The sequence below is a fragment of the Cnephaeus nilssonii genome, assembly GCF_951640355.1.
Source record: "Cnephaeus nilssonii genome assembly, chromosome: 18".
NCBI lineage: Eukaryota > Metazoa > Chordata > Mammalia > Chiroptera > Vespertilionidae > Cnephaeus > Cnephaeus nilssonii.
In genome coordinates, this window is record NC_137089.1 from 6,374,387 (window position 1) to 6,393,881 (window position 19,495).

Here is a 19,495-nt window from a genome sequence, read left to right on the forward strand (position 1 = left end):
CATTGGTTCTCTGCCTGGGAAAGGTTTGGGAAGGACCATAAGAACCTTGGGGTCCCTCCACCCACCTCCTTGACCCTCGTCTTTTCCTCTGTGTTGTAGCTGACTGACTCTTAATGAACATCTATTTGCCTCTCTTTCAAGAGGGTGAGGGAGAGAGTGAAAGAGACGGAGACAGGAGGGAGGAAAGAGAAAAAATGAAAACAGTTCCCCTCTGTTTTCTCCATCATCTGTCTCTGGACCACACGTGGCTTTTAAACCAGTCTCATCTGCTCTAATTGCAGTGACTAAAGGTAGCTCCGAGTGAGGACACCCAAGAGGGTTTGAAACCAGGTTACAACTCTCTTCAATAATTTGATTCTGTACAAATTATCTTTAACTCCTGCAAGGAGAGATCCAGCCCTCAGGGGAATGCGAATTTATTTGGGGTTGTGAGGAGCCATTGTTTTTTTTACCACTTTTTAAAATAGATTTCATGAATGTAGTAGGCATGAAAGAAACGCCTCTGGCAGGAAAGCACCTTAGCTCTAAGCAATGCTGAATTGTTCTTAATGCCGGCAGGTGCAGGCGAGAGACAAATGGATGATGCCTGGTGTCATGCACGTCTGCCTCAAATCACGTATGGCCTTGCCCCTTCGGCCTCAGCCATCGCCCGAGAAATGCAAACACTGTGGCACAGTTTTCTCTGCTATGTATTTTTAAAGTCTCACCTGAGTTTGATAAGGATAAGTTAAATAGATGCACTCTCACATCACTAATGAATTTAATTTGGAAAGCAGTTTCACCGACAATTTTATCAAGGTTCAATGTGTTCATAGCTTCGAAACCAGTGATTGAATTTCTCATTTCATTTCAAAGGAAATGCTCTTAGTTTCAGAAAAAATTAAAAGCCCTACACATAAGTTGTAAAGCTACTTATGACAGCAAATGCCAACAATGAGATTGGTTAAATCAAAATGGCATCTAGACTATACTGAAATTATGCATTAGCGCCTAGGCAAATCATTACAAACTGCAGGTTAGTAAACTCATAAATACTGATTTCTGTAGGTCTCTAGTGTCAAAGAAATTGTGAGATTGGTCTTTAGATTTAAGTGAACACATTAGTATGTGCTAGAATATTGTATTTCTCGTTCTGTGTTTGGGACATTTTAATGCCTTTACATGTGGGAATGAACTGAAATTGAACTTAGGTACCACTCTGAAAATGATTTCATTTTGCACAAATTGCAGACAGCCTTAAAATACAATGTTAAGTGAAAAGGCAGAAAAAAATTGTTGTTGGGACAATCTGGTAACAAACATGAAACAAAAATAAAAGAAAAGAAAAATGAAAATTTTAAATAGAAAAAATTCTTATTTTCCCCATTTTTCTTCCTCCTTTCAAAATCTCAACAACAACAAAAATAAACTTTCCTTTGATGAAGAAGAAAAAAGCATATATATAAACTTGAAAATAATTGCCTCTTAGGTCCCTACCTTCTCAGACCTCAACTGCTACTCCCAAATTGTAATAATCTTTTAGGCAACATGAAGTCTGACGTTAGCCATGTGTCTGCCATAAATTTCTTTTTTAAAAAAATATTTTTTTATTGATTTCAGAGAGGAAGGGAGAGGGAGAGAGAGAGAAACATCAGTGATGACACAGCGAATCATTGATTGGCTGCCTCGTGCACACCCCCTACTGGGGATTGAGCCTGCAACCCAGGCATGTGCCCATGACCAGAACGGAACCCGGAACCCTTCAATCTGCCGGCAGACGCTCTATCCACTGAGCCAAACTGGCTGGGGCTGCCGTATATTTTTTAAGGAACTCAGTGGAACTCATTTGATTCCCAGGAGTAATGGAGCCCTAGGAAGGACAGATGGTTCCGTAGCCAACCAAGTGCCCTGTGTTCACATCCACTCCCTGTGGGGCTGGGATGGTGAAGCTGACCATCCATAGAAAAGGGAGACAAGCTAGACCTCCATTCTTCCTCCACTCCGCAGCTCTCCTCTCCCCGGGCTCTGGGACTTGTCTCCAACTGAGGAAATGTGGGGCAGCGAGGGTCAGGAGCTGCCTTTCCCTCCTGTAAGTGCACGCACCGCTGTCACAAAGGCCTAAGCCACCACAAGGCAGGCTGAGTCAAGTCTCGTTGCCAATTATCTCCCTATTGCTCTTGTGGGCAGAATGCGGTTTTGTTTCTCTTTCGGTGACAATAGCATGAGCCCATCTTTAGGTAAGGCCTTCTGCATCATTCTGAGAGAACAATTCCTTCCTCTCTTGCATTGACTCACATTCTTGGCTACCGTCTTGTAAAGGCAGCAGCCCCTGGATCGTGCTCAGCCGGGCATGCAAGAGCCCCTTTGCTCCCAGGCTTCTGATGAAGGAGACTTGCTGTCAGGTGGTGCTGGCCTGTGTTCCCACTCCAGCCCCCAAGTCCTGTCACCTCCCAAAAGCTCAGATACAGGGTTGGGTTTCAGGAGGTACAGTGCAAGCTTGCCATGTCACCTCGTCATGGCCTCAGAACCTGCTAAGGGCCCGCAGTACGTTAGCTGCCAGCAATGTCACAGCAGAGACATGCCGTCGACAACTCCAATAAGGTCTAGGAGTTCTAGGAATGCCTCCTAGGGAGACAGACTTTAGTCTAAGGCAGTGATTCTCCACCAGGGGACAGTGAGCTATGTCTGAAGACTTTTTCGGATGTTGCAACCTGGAAGGAGGCGAAGACATAAACAGGAGTGCTGCTGACATTGAACAGATAAAAGCCGGGGTGCTGCTAAACACCGTACAATGTCAACAGTGTCAAAGGCGAAGTCCTGGTGGTTTTCAAGCTTAAGCAGCTGAAGAATCACCTGGAGCACTGGGCCCCCTGCCCAGAGGTTCGGATTCTGGGGTGAGACCCAAGAATGTGCATTGCCCACAAGCTCCCAGGTGATATCGCTGTTTGCTGGTGTAGGGACCGTGATGGAGAACTCCTGGTCTGGAGTGTCAGTGAAGGCATCCCCAAGAGAATGATGTGTGAAGGTTTAGCAGGAGTGAGCTGGGGTGAAAGGAAAAGATAAGCTTTTGAAGGTACTTTGTGCAAAAGCCCAGGGGAAGGAGGCGCTGGCATGTTCGAGGAACTGAAATAGCGGAGCACAGGGTCATGGGGTGGAATGACGCTGAAGAGGGAGCCAGAGGCAGAAGGTGCCACAGTAGACGTAGGTCTTTCATCTAAAGCAGTGGAAAGGCACTGAAGAGATTTTAGCAGGGGATTCGGGGAAACGTGAGCAGGCCACTGGGGTGGAGAGTAGGGTAGGGCATGATGCCTACAGTTTAATATAATAAAAGAGCATGGCCTCTGGAGCCAGACAGTCTTGGATCATAATCCTTGCCAGGCCTCTTACTAGTTATATGATCAAGGGCAAATTATTTGACTTCCATGGGCCTCAGTTTTCTCATCTGTAAAATGGGGCCATTCATACCCCCGTCACTGGATTGTTTTGAAAATAAATGAGATCATGTCCATAAAAGTGTCTGGCACACAGAAGGGCTCAACGAATGTTAATTCCCTCCCATTAAGTGTCAATGATGAAAGGACCAGGGACTCCTCCACCACCTGATTTACATCTCAAAGAGCACACAGCAAAGCATGATGTCAGCAGCCAGGTCTGACCAAAGAGCGTTTGCATCACCTGTGTGCCAAACCCGAGGCAGGGCCTGCTGCTGGCACGTTCAAGGGCAAATTAGGCAACCACCGGCCCACACAAAAATGCTGCAAAGCTAATGCTAGGTTTGCAGATACCATCACAGGGCTCAGGCCAAGGTTACCTAATCTATTATTGGTTGGATACTTCAGAGGCTCTTTAACCATATCCCTTATTGTTTTGTAGCGTGACAATGGGGAGGAGGCACAGAGCTCAGAACCACAATAAATAATACTTAGCACTTAAATAACCTTTGCCGTCTTCAAAGCCATTTACAAACACTCACAAATTAGGACTTACACAGCCCCAGCCTTGGGAAAGTGTCATTATCTTTGTTTCTTCAACACAACAAGGAGGATGAGGTCATGGAGTTGCCCAAACTCTGGCCAGTTGGCTTCAGAACGGGCTTATTTCACTCTACCCAGGCAGCCCTAGTGGGTCTATTCCAGAAGGATCGGAGCATGTCCCTGGACTATGGGTAGTGCAAAATGTTCGACGGAAGGTGCAAGTTAAACTTCTCAAGAACCCCTTAAAATAATTATTGTCATAAATAAAGAAGATGGAAGGAAATTTTTGGAGGGGATGGATATGTTTATGACACAGATTGTGGTGATGGTATCACAGGTGTATACTTACCTACAAACTCATTGAGTTGTAGAAATTAAAGATATGTCAATCATACTTCAACAAGGAGGTTAAAAAACCAAGGATCCCTTATGAACCTGAGTTGCACAGGTGTTCCCAGCAAGATCTGAATTAGACTTAATTGGAAGAGTTGCTTTTTGGCCAACAAAGTGCCATCTCTGGTTCCCAGCTCTCTTACTCTGCCATCTCCCAGAAGACCGAGTGAACGTCAGAATTTTTTTGAATGTGTTTGATAATTGCATAATTAATATGGATAATATCTCAAAGTTTCCTCATCTGTAAACTAGGGATAATGACCCACAGGGCTGTTGTGAGGACATTGTATGAAGAATGCCAGGATGGTGATCAACGCCAGAAAACTTTCTTATCACCGTTGTCATTGACGCCATTGCCGTTGTATTTATATAATTTTAGGGGTGTATGCTCATATGGTGTTTATAACTATTTTCTTGTCAAGATAAGCAGGTAACATTATCTTCTCCGGAAATACGGGCTCAGAGAGGAAAACCACACAGTTAATCACTGGCAGAGCATGGAGGAGTCCACAGGTTGTCTTTCTATCCATCCACTGCATTCATAACGTCCTCTCCTCCTACCCCAGGGATGACTTCTTCATGTTCATGAAGTCTCGGATGCTTACATTCTCTCCCTCTCTACATCCCAGGCAAACATTAGTATCTCTCATCTTCCCGCCCGTAGCTCCACAGCAACTCAAGACATTGGTGAAGGCCCTATTATGGCCAGACACTGTACCCAAAGTCCATGGAATATCTTCAAGGAGCTTGTCCTCAAGGAGCTGCATGTCACGTGGGAACGATGAGTACAAGCTGAAACAACTGTTTCTTAGACCCAAAATTCAGAAAGGGCTTTAGAAAGGCCACCACTAGAATTCTGGATCTGAGAAATGACCACCACTCCCATCTTCTAGATGATGCCAACTACCACCAACCCCAATCCCATATCACAAGGAAACGATGCTTTATCAACACCATCGGACAACTGCCTAAGATGGTGCCTGGAAGTCCTGTATGCTTATTTCAAAGTGGATGATGTTTTCTAATGTACTGCACTGATTAAGTGCTCAGGCTTTGGGCTAGACCTGGACTCAAATCCCAAGGCCTCCGTTAACTCAGCCTTGTACATCTTACTTAACTTCTCAGAAACTGACCTTCCTGTAAAATACATTGTGGGTAGAGGATTTGAAGGAGAAAATGAAATAAAGTGTTTAGCACAAAGCTGGACACATGGTTGCTGTTCATAAATAGCAGCTATTATTACATTATTAGTCTATTATTGCTATTGTTGAACCTCAATATTATTTATTACACAAAATTGTATTAAAGCTAAATGCAAAATTTGGCAGGGATACTGCTAGTATCTCTCCTCTAGATAATCTTACTGCAAACTAACTGGTTATCTATGGTAACAAAAAATGGGTACTTGAAAATAATACAGCTATCCATGATATCATTGTACTAGTACAGATTAATTAAATTAAAAAAAAAATCTTTGTGCTTTTTGGCGGCAATTGCATCTGCTCAGTTTGGATGCAATGGTGATGCCATGGCCATCAGAAGTAAGGAGCCAGCTCAAAGGAACAGAGTCGCCGGAATCACGGAGTGTAGAGCTCAGGCTTGCTCCTTCCCAGCTGTGTGTCCGTGGGGAACCCAACCCCTCAAGAACTGTCTCCTCATTTATAAAATGGGGAGAGTCAGGTCACCTTCTCTAGGTCATTGAGGAGTTAGTGAAATGACACATGGAACCTCACAAACGTTCTTAAAATACTGATCGCTTCAGTTCACAAGAACCTCGTAAATAAATAACTTGTTTTATATAGTCATTTTATAAAGTTACTTATTTTATATCGTTATTTGATAGATAAACTCTTTAAAAAATAAGCAGTTCGTGATGGAAAAAATGATGAAAGGGATGCTCGGGGCGAAAGGGTGAGAAGTAATGCATCATAATCCTTAAACTCCTCTCGTGCGCCATACAAATAACAGGATATTAATTGTGGGGTTCCAGATCAAGACAGACCTGGGTTCGATTCCTGGTTCTACTGTTCGTTAGTTGTGCAGTTTCGGACAGCTACTTAATCTCTCTGGGCCTCAGCTTCCTGGTCTGTAAACGGGACGACGAATGTCATCTCCCTCGTAGCATTTTGATGAAGACCGTGTGCATGAGAAGCACTTACCACAGTACCCGAGAAGCAGCGGACACTTACTAAAGGCTGCCTTTAACTAAAAGGAGAAAGACAGCTTAGTCGAAGTTCTCCATGTCAGCACCTTAGGGAATGGCAGAGTAGCAGTTACAAGAACAACGTCTGAAAGTGCGACACTGGACAAGAGAAGCCAAAGGCACAGAGTTAAAATTGTCAGTGCCCCCCACGTCAGAGAACCGCAGCAGAGGAAGGAGAATCGAGGCTGGGTGCAGTGGGCCTGAAATGTCACTGCAACCAGGGGGATCATGTGCCCCAGTCTGCCCAGGGGTTACAGCTCTCTTTCGATGCATAACAAACCACCCCAAATTTAATGGCTTTAAACAGCATCATTTTGTTCATGTATCTGTAATTTTAGAAGGGCTCTATAAAAAGACCGAAAGAAAGGAAAGAAGGGAAGATATAGGGAGGGAGAAAGGAAGGAAGGGAAGGGAGGAAAAGGAAGGAAGGAAGGGAGGGAGGGAGGAAGGAAGGAAAGAGGGAAGAGACAAAATGAATGAAAGATAGAGGAAGGGAGAGAGGGGGTAGATAGATAGATAGATAGATAGATAGATAGATAGATAGATATTATTGAAAGTTACATGAGGTAAGAGTTTGTATGAACTTGTGAAAGAGAATGTAGGGAATACCCCACCCCTATGGGCCCAAGAAAGAGGATTCCTTTAGGAGCTGGAGGTTGCACCATGACCTCTGACATCCCTTCCAGCTCTCAGATTCAGTGACCCTCTCCAAGGAACAGACAAGGTGGCGATTAACATTCCCCTTTTCCCAGGGTGGGTGGTGCACGCTTTCATCTTCCGGTGTTTATAAATAAATGTCTTTGAAAACGGAATGTGCCACATACATGCTGAGAGCTATTATTAATATGGTGTCCAAACACCTTGCTCCACATGATAGTTAAGGAACAAAGCATTAAGGGTGCGAGCATCAGAGAACTGATGTGTGTGTGTGCGCGCACACCCCAATCAAGGAACGTTCCTTATTCCCAACTGCCTTGAGAGAGGCAGGATACTTCACAGTGGCCGGAGATGGAATAGAAATCAGGGAAATGGATGCCTGAATAGAGAATGGAGTGGCAAGGTTGGAGCACATACTTTCCATGGATCTCCCACTGACAAGACATGTGCTAAGCACCATGGAAAACATAAACACTGAATGCATACAAGTCCCCGAGCTGGAGTACAGGTGACAAAGACATTGAGCCAGTTTTTAAGAAGTCTACTTTCAGAAGACAGACTTAAAAACCAAGCCTCCAATGCGGATAACCCACCGAGACTGAGCGAGGAAAGGCCGTCCCACCTGTAGACAACCAGGGCTGGGTCAGCGCGAATTTCTTCTGCACTTGCAGAAGCCGTGGTCCTGAGACATTTTTTTTTTAAATCATGAATGCTTTAAGAATCCAATGAAAGTTATGAACCCTCTTCCCAGAAAAATCCACATATAAATAAAACCTTGCACGAAGTGTCTGTCAGAGTTCACAAATTCCCTGAAGTTCTGTCCTGGGCCCTTTTCTGTAGCTCTTGGGTAGCTGTGACCTCTGAGCTGTGAAATTCGCAAACTATGAGCAGATTCAAAGCAGACACGGGACCTTCTCCAGCTCTGGATCCTGGGCATCGCGCCCAGTGCCCGGCACAGCATGCACCCAAAATAAATGCTTGTTTAATAAATAAACATGGAATGAAAGCATTTTAAAGAGCGATGGAGCCTCCTTTAGCTGTGCCTCTAAAGGTCTTTTTTCATTTGTTTGTTTTTTGGTTGTTGTTTAATACTTCTCAGGTGTTTGACCACCAGGGGCTAGTGAGCCAAGAACACACGAATGAGTGACTAAATCACCCACAATTATTTCAAAAACAAGGAAAGGTCAAGATATTTGCTCTCTCTTGCCCCCAACACAGGGTGAAAACTCTGTCTTGAAGTTCATTAAGGGACTGTGTGTAAATTGCAAAGTCCACACCTGAAATGGCAAAATTGAGGAGCTGTCCAGAAATCCCAAAAGAAAAGCGAAGCAGCCTGGAATTCAAACCTCTGGTCTATGAGCAGAACCATCCTTGGCTCGCTTCTCAAACTTCCAAATGTCCCTCCATCGGGGAAGAAATGGGAGTAGGTCACACTGAAACTCACCCTGGTTGGAAACATTGATGCTATAAACCCCTCCACACTCACTGGCAGCCATTCACTGGAAGAAATGGATCCTATCACTCAATCAGGGTCCTCATCACACTAATAAAAGAGAAACATGCAAATTGACCAGCACTTCGAGACACCCACCAGCCAATCAGGAGTGAGTATGCAAATTAAACCAACAAAGATGGCGGAGGCCCCACCCCCCACCCCCAGCTACTCTGGGCCTCTGGGCAGCACACAAGCAGGTGCAGAGCAGCCAGGTGGGGTGGGACGCCTGCTATGAGGGGGATGGGGGGGGGTAGGAGGGAGCTACAGGAATGGTGCTCCAGCTAGAGCTAAGACAGAAGGCAGCGGCCAGAGCAAAGACCTGGGTCCTGGGTGCCTGAGGAAAACCAGTGCCGGCAGCCAGGGGAAGGAAGGTCTTTTGCATGAATCTTCATGCAACGAGTCTCTAGTTTATAAAATAAGTCAGGAGGGAAGGAGAGGGGCAAAGGCTGGAGAGGGTGACAGAGAGAGGGTGGCAGGGCATGAGGGACAGAAAGTCAAGCATTCGGTTTCTTCCCTTTCTAAAGCAGTCATTCCCTAGCTAGAAGAGGTAAATAAAACAACAGCATATGGGTCTGACACTATGCAAATGAGCAGCCAGAGGGAAGAAACCTTAATAGCTAATTAGAGCAGGGACCCAGACACAGCCCCAGGGTACACCTTCTCTGGGCGCCCCGCCCCTGCCCTGCGGGCCTTTGCATGTTGCTCCAGGGCTTCGTGCCTTGAGGGTTTCCAACTTCCGGCCACCTTGAGGGGCTTTTTGGTTGAGTGCCACAGAAGATAAAATTAGAAACCAGGCTTCCTTTTCCCCTTCTCACTCTGTTAGTTATTCATAATTCAGCACCAACTGAGAAACTCATCCTTCCAACTTTCAACGACAGACACTAGGTAAGCCAAGTGTCAGCAGCTGCCTTTACTCTGCCCCTGGCTCTTTCCCCACCTGCCACCCCCACACGGAAGGAAGCCAGGCCCCCTGCCCTGCATCCTCACCATTTCATCTGTTTCCTCTTCCTCCTAAATGCATGACATGACCCTGGCAAATGGCTTAACTTCTTTGAGCCTCATCTCTGAAATGGGAATTTAAAATCTGTCCACCTGTAGAGCTATTTTAAGATGCCAATGCAACAAGGTGGATGGTGTTGGGCAGCAAGCTGGGTCTTACTTATCAGCAAAGATTGTTGAATCCAAGAGCCCAGTTACTCAGGGTTATAACCCCAAACTCAGCCTCAACTATGACCTCCAAGGGCAAGGACCTGTTGTGCTGGTCACTCACTATGGGGTCTGCACTGTGCAGGTGGTACCCATGCAGAGACCAGGGGAAGGAAGAAAAGAGTCTGTGATCCTCTCCTTTCCCCAAGGGCTCCCTTATGTCATTTATGTTTATCGAGAGGAGAAAATAAGAGCAGAAATTTCATGTTGTTTTTTCATAAGGGTCAAGGCTTGGTTCATTTGAATATAATTTACATCCGCTTTAAAGAGGCTGTAAGTTACCCGGAGATGAATGAAGCACGGTGACTCAGGCAACTGGCAAAGTCTACTCAAAGCCTGCCTGTGACAGGCGAGGTCTGCAGGAAGCCCTGGGAAGCTCTGCTCATGGGTGACAGCACATGGGGCGATGCTTCTAGGTGGTGTGTGGGGAAATATTATCTCTCTGTTGTCAAGATCCTCTCCTTTCCCCAAGGGAAATGTTATCTTTTTGGTTGTGCTGTGTGACCTTGAAGAAGGCATGTGCCCTCTCTGAGCCATAGTTCTACACACGGAGGTCTTTCGGCTCCTGATTGCTACGGCTCCAAGTCTCCTACTCTGTGGCTTTTCTTGCAGTCACAAGGCCCCGTGCTCTCTGCTGTGAGCAAGGCTTTCGGAGTTGCCCAATGCCCCGTGCTACCACTTGAGCTTGGTCCTCAAGGCTTTTCACGACCTGGCCTTCGCCTCTTACCTCTCTAGGCCCCACCAGCGCAACCACCTTCCTCCCCGCAGTCACAGATGCACCATTCCCGAGACCTATTATGGACTTGGACCCTCCGTGACTCTGTTCCGTCAGCTTCCCTGTGAAGGCTAGCGCGTGCCCTTGCTTCTGTCTATCTGGTGAAATCAAATTCACAGTTCAAAGCCCAACTTTCAAATGTGGCCCCAGAAAAACTTTCCCCATCCCTCTCTTGCCAACCCCTGGGCTCCATGGCACTTGGTGCATAGCACCAAGCAAGACCAAAACGTTTCTGGCCATACTCAAGGTTACCCTTGGGATTAGCAGTCATGATGCAGCAACTCGGGTCTCCTGGCTCCCTTTCTATAGATGCTTCTAAGCACGTACACACACATACACACGCACACGCACACACACAATTATTCTGGGAATTGTAGTAGACTCTGATGTATACCCACGAAACTTATTCCATGTTTAATAAAGCTAATCCACCCAGCCGTCCTAACAAAATTGTAGAAATGCAATTGACTGGGCCCTGTGACTCACGCACAGCTGGCTCTGTCTTCTCAGATAAGGCAAAGAGAGCGGGGGACAGAGTTTATCCAGATAATAAACAAGAACAGAAATGAACTAAGGGCTCTAATTCCATCAAGGGACTGGACAGTGACAGAAATCCACAAAGCAGGCTTCTGTGGTCACAGAAATGACCGACTCAGTGACACCATTAGTCCCTGCAGTACTTGGCTTGGAGTCTGACCGTGACGAGACTCGCCAGATAAGGCCATTGACTGCAGTTAATAGATTGGGGTTGGGCAGCGAAGCTGTCCTCAAATGAAGGATTCATTCAATGTTAATGGAAGCAAATGCATTGAGTTTAGTGGCACCTCGAGTCCACACCTCCAAATAGAATTGCATCTCCTCCAATTAGAAAACACTCCTATATTCAAACATGGAAACACTTCAAGATGCATATAAGTCACAGGAAGAGAGGTTTTGCTATTACGTCCAAGTAACCATCAATTCTCATCAGGAATGACATGCCAAGGGCATCTGTAGGAGCAACGTAGTAGCTCTGCCTTAGAAAAATAACACCCAGTCTTTTGTATCACATTTACAACAATTATTTTGGTAGATCCTCCAAAAATCTATAAATGTAGGCAAGTATGCAGCATAATTGTCCCCATTTCACACATAAAAAAAAAAATGAGGCTCGGAGATCTTGAATGAATCCCCCAAAGGAGAGACTCGGGCTAGAAAAGGTCCCTAGTCCAATGCTTCCCCCCTCTCCCCCCAAAACAGCCCCTCTCCCAGGGGGTTCATGCAACTTCAAATAGAGAAAAAGAAGATCAGAAACAGTCAGCTCCTATGAAAGGAAATGGAAAGTTCTACATTCCAAGAAGAAAAAAAACACCCAAAATGGTGGGGTTTTTGAAGTTATCAGACAATAATAATTATTCAAAGTTATCACTATTAATAATAAAACTTGAGTAGGTTTTCCTATCTATACTTCTGGTCTTCACTCTCCATGGAATGTTTTTTATTAGGGAGAGAAAATGACTTATTTAGAAGTACAATGGGACTTGGCTTCAGACAGACTTGGGTTCAAGTACCAGCTCTGCTGTTTGCTGCTTGTGTGATGGGCGTGGGAGGGGAGGTGGGGGGAGAGGGTAAGTGACTTCATCCCTTTGAATCTGAATGTCCTTATTATGACAAAAGGGAATATAATTCATATAGGGAAAGGAGGAAACTGAACAGCACATGAAAAGTGCTTAACAGTGTACTTGGCGTGGCAGGTGCTCAAAAAACGTTTGAATCTAAAGAAACAAACTCCTCAACAGCATCTCATCTGCTAACACTGAGCAAGTCACCCACACACTCTTTCAAAGAGTGGCTTCATTCGCTGCGGCCTCACTAGGGCTGTTCTTTGCTCCACATCTCACCCTTTGTCAAGCAGACAGGTGTTCACGATTAGGGAATTAAATCATTGCCTTCAGGTCTCTGCCACTGAACCAGAAACTATATCAGCCTTTTTGTCCATCAGCAATAGATTAACTACTTGTTTTCTTTATTCATGGGACTGTGACGTATTCGTTCAAAGGCTACATGTCCAAAATGTCTGAAATAGATGCCAACACTGTAAAAGCACTGGATGGCAGTTAATGTTTTTGAGCACCTGCTCATTCCACCCACATCTGAGCTTTGCCTACAACTCTACAAGTAGGCTCCGGAAAGATCATATTCTCCCCATGTTATGAGCCTCAGTGTTGGCCAAGGTCCCACAGCTCCCACAGTAGCTGAGCCTGAGTCCCACCTCTAATGTTTTCCCCCTTTCCTTTAGGACAAGGGCTCACTGCCACAGGCCTCCGAAGTCACCATCATGTCAACATCCGACAGAAAGTCCCCGAGAGTGAGCAGGGATGGCCCCGAGTCAGAGACCCCTCCCCACTGACTCATGACCAGGGGGATTCTGCCACAGGCCTCCGCACCCCCTGTCTCTTCACCCGTGAAATGGGAGGGCTCCCTACTTGGTTTAGATTTAAGTCAGTATCAAATTACCAGGCACCCTGATTCATTTCAGAATTTTGCCTCGGTTGCAGGTTTCTCAGAAAGTCAGAGCCCTTCTTCAAGTTGACTTTTCATTATGTGACGGAGAAAAACCTCTTTTCACCGTCACCAGCTCTTTGTGGAGTGAACATGAGGCGCCAGCCCCTCTGCTAGCTTCTGAGGATAGAAAGACCCACCACACAGACTCCACCGCACCCTCACAGGGCTGACAGTCTCCTGGGGAAGAAGGGACACAACCACTGACCCTTGAGAGTTACAGTATAACCCAAGTTCTGATGACTTCTCCATAGGAGACGTCTAGAAGGCATTGAGAGGATTTCCAGGGGACATACCCTGCTCTGGGGTCAACGAGGGCTTCCCTGAGAAATCGATGTTTGAGGGAAAAGCAGAAGAATGAGTACAAGTTGGCCAATTGAACGAGGGACAATGATACTCCAGGCGAAGGCAACTGTACTTGCAAACTCATGGGAACCTGACTTATTTGAGGAACTGAAAGAAGACCCGAGTGGCTAAAGCACAGAGCCCCAAATGGAAGGGATATGGGAACTGGGCCTTCAGAACATCCCTCCGCCTCACCATCCCTGAAACTCCCAGCAGGGAGACAACTTTGAGAGTATTGGATGTCATTCTAAGGGCTTGGAGGTATATCCTTAACATAAGAGGAAATGCTGGGGATTTTTGATAAATGGAGTAATATAAAGTAGTCAATATTTTAGGAAGAAAGATCTAAGGGGAGACCCTAAAGTACATTAAGGGGAGGATTGGCAGGATGTAGGACAAACAGCAGGGAAGGGAGAGGACCCCAGGGTGGCATCTGCTCCATGTCCAGGTCTCAGGATTTGGATACCAGTTCTACCAGATATATCCCGGGTAACCTTGAGCACACCACCTCGAAGAGTCTTGTTTTATTTATGAACAAAATGGAAATAATAAATCATCCTGGGCCATCTCACCAGGTCTATGTGAGGATAGTGCAAAATATAAATTCCAGTGAGATTAGTAAGGCTAGTAGCTATAATCCAAATAAACCCAAAGTGGGCCGGTCTCACCATGCCCTCAGTGTGACATCGAGCCCCTTCGTGGAGTCAGATGAGTCCCACAACTCCCCAGAATTCCCCTGTGCAACGTGAGGCTAAGATTATCCCTGTGTGCCTGTCGCCGGAAAGGTGACTTCCTCATCTGAAGGGCTGTCATGCAGAAGGACAGGATTAACTCCGAGGGGCTGTATGGCAGTTACCAGGAGACAAATACTGGCTCCACAGAAGGAAAGACTTGCAAACTGTCAGAGCTGTCCAAGGCTGCCTGGGGCGGGGAGTGGAGGTGGGCTGTGAACGCCCTGAGACTGGAGATAATGAAGCTGCCTCAGAAAGCCTCACACTGGTCAGCTCCTCAGTTGCCTTCCGATTCTAAAACCCCATTGTCCACCGCCCTGCAGGTGGTGCTGCTCGGATTGCAAGCGTCAGCTTATGACATGAAATGGTCGGTGTGGAGGTCTCTTCCCTCCATGGGGATCACCCAAGAGGCAGGGACTGGGTCTCCTTCAACGTGGGGCTTTGGTGCCTGCCACCGCTCCTGGAACACAGCCAACCCTCCGTAATTATCGGTGGAATGAATGGATGGGTGAATGAACTATTCTGAGTTTACTGACATGACACTGAAGCCCAAAGGAGACACATGATAATGTCTTGACGTTTAGGCTAGGATGAGTTCTTTCATGTGAGGATGTTGGTCTGGATCAGCACTTCCCAACATGAACTCTTTCATTTCTAGGAGTCAGAATTTCAATAGTAATAGGGGGAAAAAAAAAAAAAAAGCTGTTATATGTCACACATCTGTCCATGTCACAGAGGGCCCAGGTTTAAAAAAACATTCAGTTTCTCTACATTAGCTGGGAATTTAGCAATTTGGTGTGGTCACTTTATCTCATAGCAAACTGAGCCCTGGAACATTAGTATATGCATATTATCTCATTTAATCCTTTCCATGAAACCTGTGTGTTAGGTCATGTGGACTCTAACTTACAGACAAGAAGACTGGGGCTCAGAGAGGTTTCTGACCTGCTCAGTGATAGACCTTTACAGTGTCAGAGGCAGAATTTCAACCCAGTCCTGCCTGGCCTCTCAGCCCACGCCCCCTCCCCCTCCTCCCACGCAGCACTCGGCTTCATTTCAGAGAAAGCAGCTCCTCTGATATGTGTCTCTACCCCAGAGGAGCTTGACATGGGGCTCTACCCTGAAATTAGCAACCCCCTGCCCTTGATGACAATGCATAGAGGGTCCTCTGACACTCAACAATAACCTGGGTTTGCCCGGCCTGTGTGGCTCAGTGGTTGAGCATCAATCTCGGAACCAGGAGGTCACGGTTCAATTCCTGGTCAGGGCACATGCCCGGGTTGTGGGCTCGATCCCCAGTAGGGGGCATGCAGGAGGCAGCTGCTCAATGATTCTCTCTCATCATTGATATTTCTCTCCCTCTCCCTCTCCCTTCCTCTCTGAAATGAATAAAAAATATATTTAAAAAATGATCTGGGTTAATGAGAAGGTAAGTATACCCAACCTCAAAGGCTTCCAGCCTCTGAAAGCCCCCAGGCTCCCTCTTCCAGCAGAATCCCCTTCGTAGCCTCAGATGACATTACACTGGAGAACACTGGGAAGCTCCCAGCATCGCTATTCTAGACCTTATATTTTCTAGTGTTGACAACTTAATACACGTCCACACTTGCTTTTATGGGGACAGATAAGACTCTGATGGTAATCCGAGCACCAGAGAAGGAAATGGCACATTCCTCCGTGTAACTACTTGACTAAGCTTTCTGCAGGCCACGCATCATCGTGCCGAGCCCCCCGAAAAGCTGCAGGCCCACAGATCTGCTGGTGAGATACTCTGGGAGTGAATTATGAGAGGGCTTGTATAAAAACCAAGACCAGAGCTGGGTATTCTCCGGGCAGAGCGGAGACTGGTTTATATTGACCATCAGCTGCTCTGAGGAAGTCAAGGGTAGACCTGGTCTCCGCTGGCCCGGAGTTCTCTCCTTCAGTCAGGTCATCCCCGGGAAAGAAGAAATGAATGCAGCTCTGTAGCTGATGTTCATGTCTTTTTACAAAGTGAAAAATCAGGAACAACCTTGAGGCTAAGAAGGAATTACCTAGCTGGATCCATCAATGCACTGGGCAAATAATAAAAGGTATTAACAATAATATTCATTGATTGCTGACAATGTGCCAGGAAGGAGGGCAGGTTCTGTCCATGCAATCACCTCTTAATCCTCACAACATTCTCTTGATGTCTCTTAAATATTGATCTCCCTGTGTAGGCTGTGTAGAACCTGAGGTAGGGAGAGACTGAGCAACTTGGCCAGGGTGGCTACAGGAAGCAAGGGATGGAGCTGGAAACTGGGAAGTTACTGGAAATGACAGTATAAATGAGTGTTTGTGGACTTAAAATATGTTCGTGATATTAAAGGGGAAAATGCAGGTTGCCAACTTATGTGACTCCTTTATTTTTTTTTTAATCAAAAGAAATGGAGAACCACCTCACACTCATTAGGATGGTTACTATTTAAACACACACACACACAGAAAATAAAAGTGCTGATGAGGATGCAGAGATTCTATGACTGCTAGTGGGAATGCAAAATGGTACAGCTGCTGTGGACAATAGCACATGGGCTTCCACAGAGATAGAAAAATAGAATTACCACACAAGCCAACAGTTCCACTACTGGGTATATAACCCCCCAAACTGAAAGCAGAACCTTAAAGAGGTATTTGTACACCCATGTTTGCAGCAGCGTTACTCACAATAGCTAAAAGGCACAAACAACACAAGTGTCCATCAACGGATAAATGTGGTCTACACATTCAAGGCAATATTACTCAGCCTTAACAGGGAAGGAACTTCTGTACATGCTATAGCACGGATTCGTCCAAGGACATGTTTCTAAATGAATAAACCAGTCAAAAAAGGACAAATGTTGTATGATTCCACTTCTATGAGGTCCCTAGAGTAGTCAAATTCACAGAAACAGAAAGTAGAATGGTGGTTGCCAGGATCTGGGGACGGGCGGGGGTTGGTAGAGGGAATTATTGTATAATGAGTCCACAGTTTCAGTTATGCAAGACCAAAAGAATTCTAGAGGATGGTTACACAACAGTGTGAGTATACTTAACACTAAATTGAACTTCACAATTAAAAGTGGTTAAGATGGGGTGGAAAAAGAAAAGATCAAAATTTTCTATGTGAGCCCTATCTCTTAAGTGGGTTATTATATTCAAGAATTTATTGTGTTTCTGTTGATCAAACTCTACTTTTCTTTCTTTTCCTTTCTTTCTTTCTCTTTCTTTTTTTTGACAAGCTCTACTTTTTAAATATATATATTTCAGAGAGAAAGAGAGAGGGAGAGAAAGATAGAAACATCAATGAGGAAAGAAAATTGTTGATCGGCTGCCTCCTGCACGCCCCATACTGGGGATAAAGCCCACAACCTGGGCAAGTGCTCTTGAATGGAATCAAATCCGGGACCCTTCAGTCCGCAGGCCGATGCTCTATCCTGAGCCAAACCAGCGAGGGCATAAGCTCTACTTTTTGAGTCACTATGCAGGGGCCACAGAGAAAGTCTAGCTGCCTTACACTAGCCATTATAAGACCTGTTAGAAGTAGCCAGACAGAGCCATGTTCAAATCCTGGGCCCACCACTTTCAGCTCTGTGATGGTAGGCAATTATTTAAACTCCCTGTGCCTCAGTTTCCTCTTCCATGAGGATCATAATTCCTGTTTCACCTATGTATCGGAATGCACAAATAATGCTTAGCAGTAGAGTTGAATACATGCTCATTTTCTCCTCCATCTGTACACAAGTTGTCCAAGGATTTTGAAACACACACACTAGCTGTGCCTTTTGTCAAAGCCAATTCCTAAAGTCAAGGAACAAAGATAGATGAGAGAAGAGTACTCTATATTAGGAGGAGTGCACCACGCTGATTTAGTGTAGAGCAGGGGTTGGCAAGCAGCAGCCCCTGAGCCAAATCTATTTTACCCTCTTATCTTGTAAATAAGTTTTATTGCAATACAGCCACGTTCATTTATTTACATATTTCTATGGCTACTTTCTCTATAATGGCAAAGTGTCTTAGGACAGAGATTGTATGCTCCACAAAGCCAACAATATCTACTTCTTTACAAAAACTTTGCCAGCCCCTGGTTTAGGGTATATGCGGTATTTTATCAGAAGATGATTGACACGTGTCATTTTCTTCTGGAGATCTCCAAAATAAAGTGGCATAGATATAAGGGCAAGGAGAGCTGAGAGGAGGACCTTCTGTTCCAAAGAAGTCTGGGGGTCACCTTCTACCAAATTCCTTCCACCCTTCTTTTATTGTTTTGTTTTGTTTTGTTTTGTTTTGAGAGAGATAAAGGAAAGGAAGGATGGAGGAGGAAGGGAAGGAGGGAGAGAGGGAGGGAGGGAGGGAGGAAGATTTGTTGTTCTACTTATTTATGCATTCATTGGTTGTTTCCTGGTTGTGCCCTGACTGGGGATCGAACCTGCAACCTTGACGTATGGGGATGAAGCTCTAACCAATGTAGCTACCCAGCCAGGACTTTCCACCCTTCCCCTTCTTTACGCTGGTGACTGGCGCTCAAGGTTGTCAAAACCAGCGTGTGGTTGTCAAGTGGAAGGCAGTGGGGAAACTTCATTGGTTTTCCACTGATAGATCAATTGGTTAGATTTTTAAAGAAGAAAAAAGGTCAATGATTCTATGAGGCCAATAAAGAGAGTCACGGCGTATCCGAGTGGTTAACCCTGTGATACTGAAATGACTCACCAGAGTCTGTGACTGAACTATTATTGATTTCATTGGTTGCAGTCCCCATTCGCTCACTGTATTCATTCTACAAATACGGCCCAGAACTAACTTTCTGACACAGAGCAAGGTTAGCTGCACAGGCTTTTCATTTGCCCGCAGATTTATTTTTTTTTTCTTTGATGTAAAGAGCTTTTGGTTCCCCTCAGCAGTTGAAGAAACTGTCAAAGTTTCTGCTTTACTCCCCAGGCTATAGACTCAACCTCTGAGTTACTGATTTGGGCAATAGTGAGAATAATGTGCTAAAAGACAGTCAAGAACACAGTGCTTAACTCAATCTGGGTTGTTTCCAAGTTGGGGAAGGAAATAGAGGGCTCCACAGGTATTTCAAGCAAAAAGGGACTTAATACAGGGAATCAAAGGTTTAAACAATTGTGGGATGGGTTCGAGTCACGGTGGTAGGGAAATCTTCAAGGACGGGCATCCAGGAAGCTGCTGTTCCTGGAA

The 19,495-nt window shown here is 45.5% G+C and overlaps 1 protein-coding gene across 23 annotated transcripts in view; it reads right to left on the bottom strand.

Moving 5' to 3' along the window:
• The window catches only part of LOC307114359 (uncharacterized protein), a 459,274-nt gene that overhangs the window by 145,236 nt on the left and 294,543 nt on the right, over nucleotides 1-19,495 (bottom strand). The gene's annotated exons all lie outside the window — the stretch shown is intronic.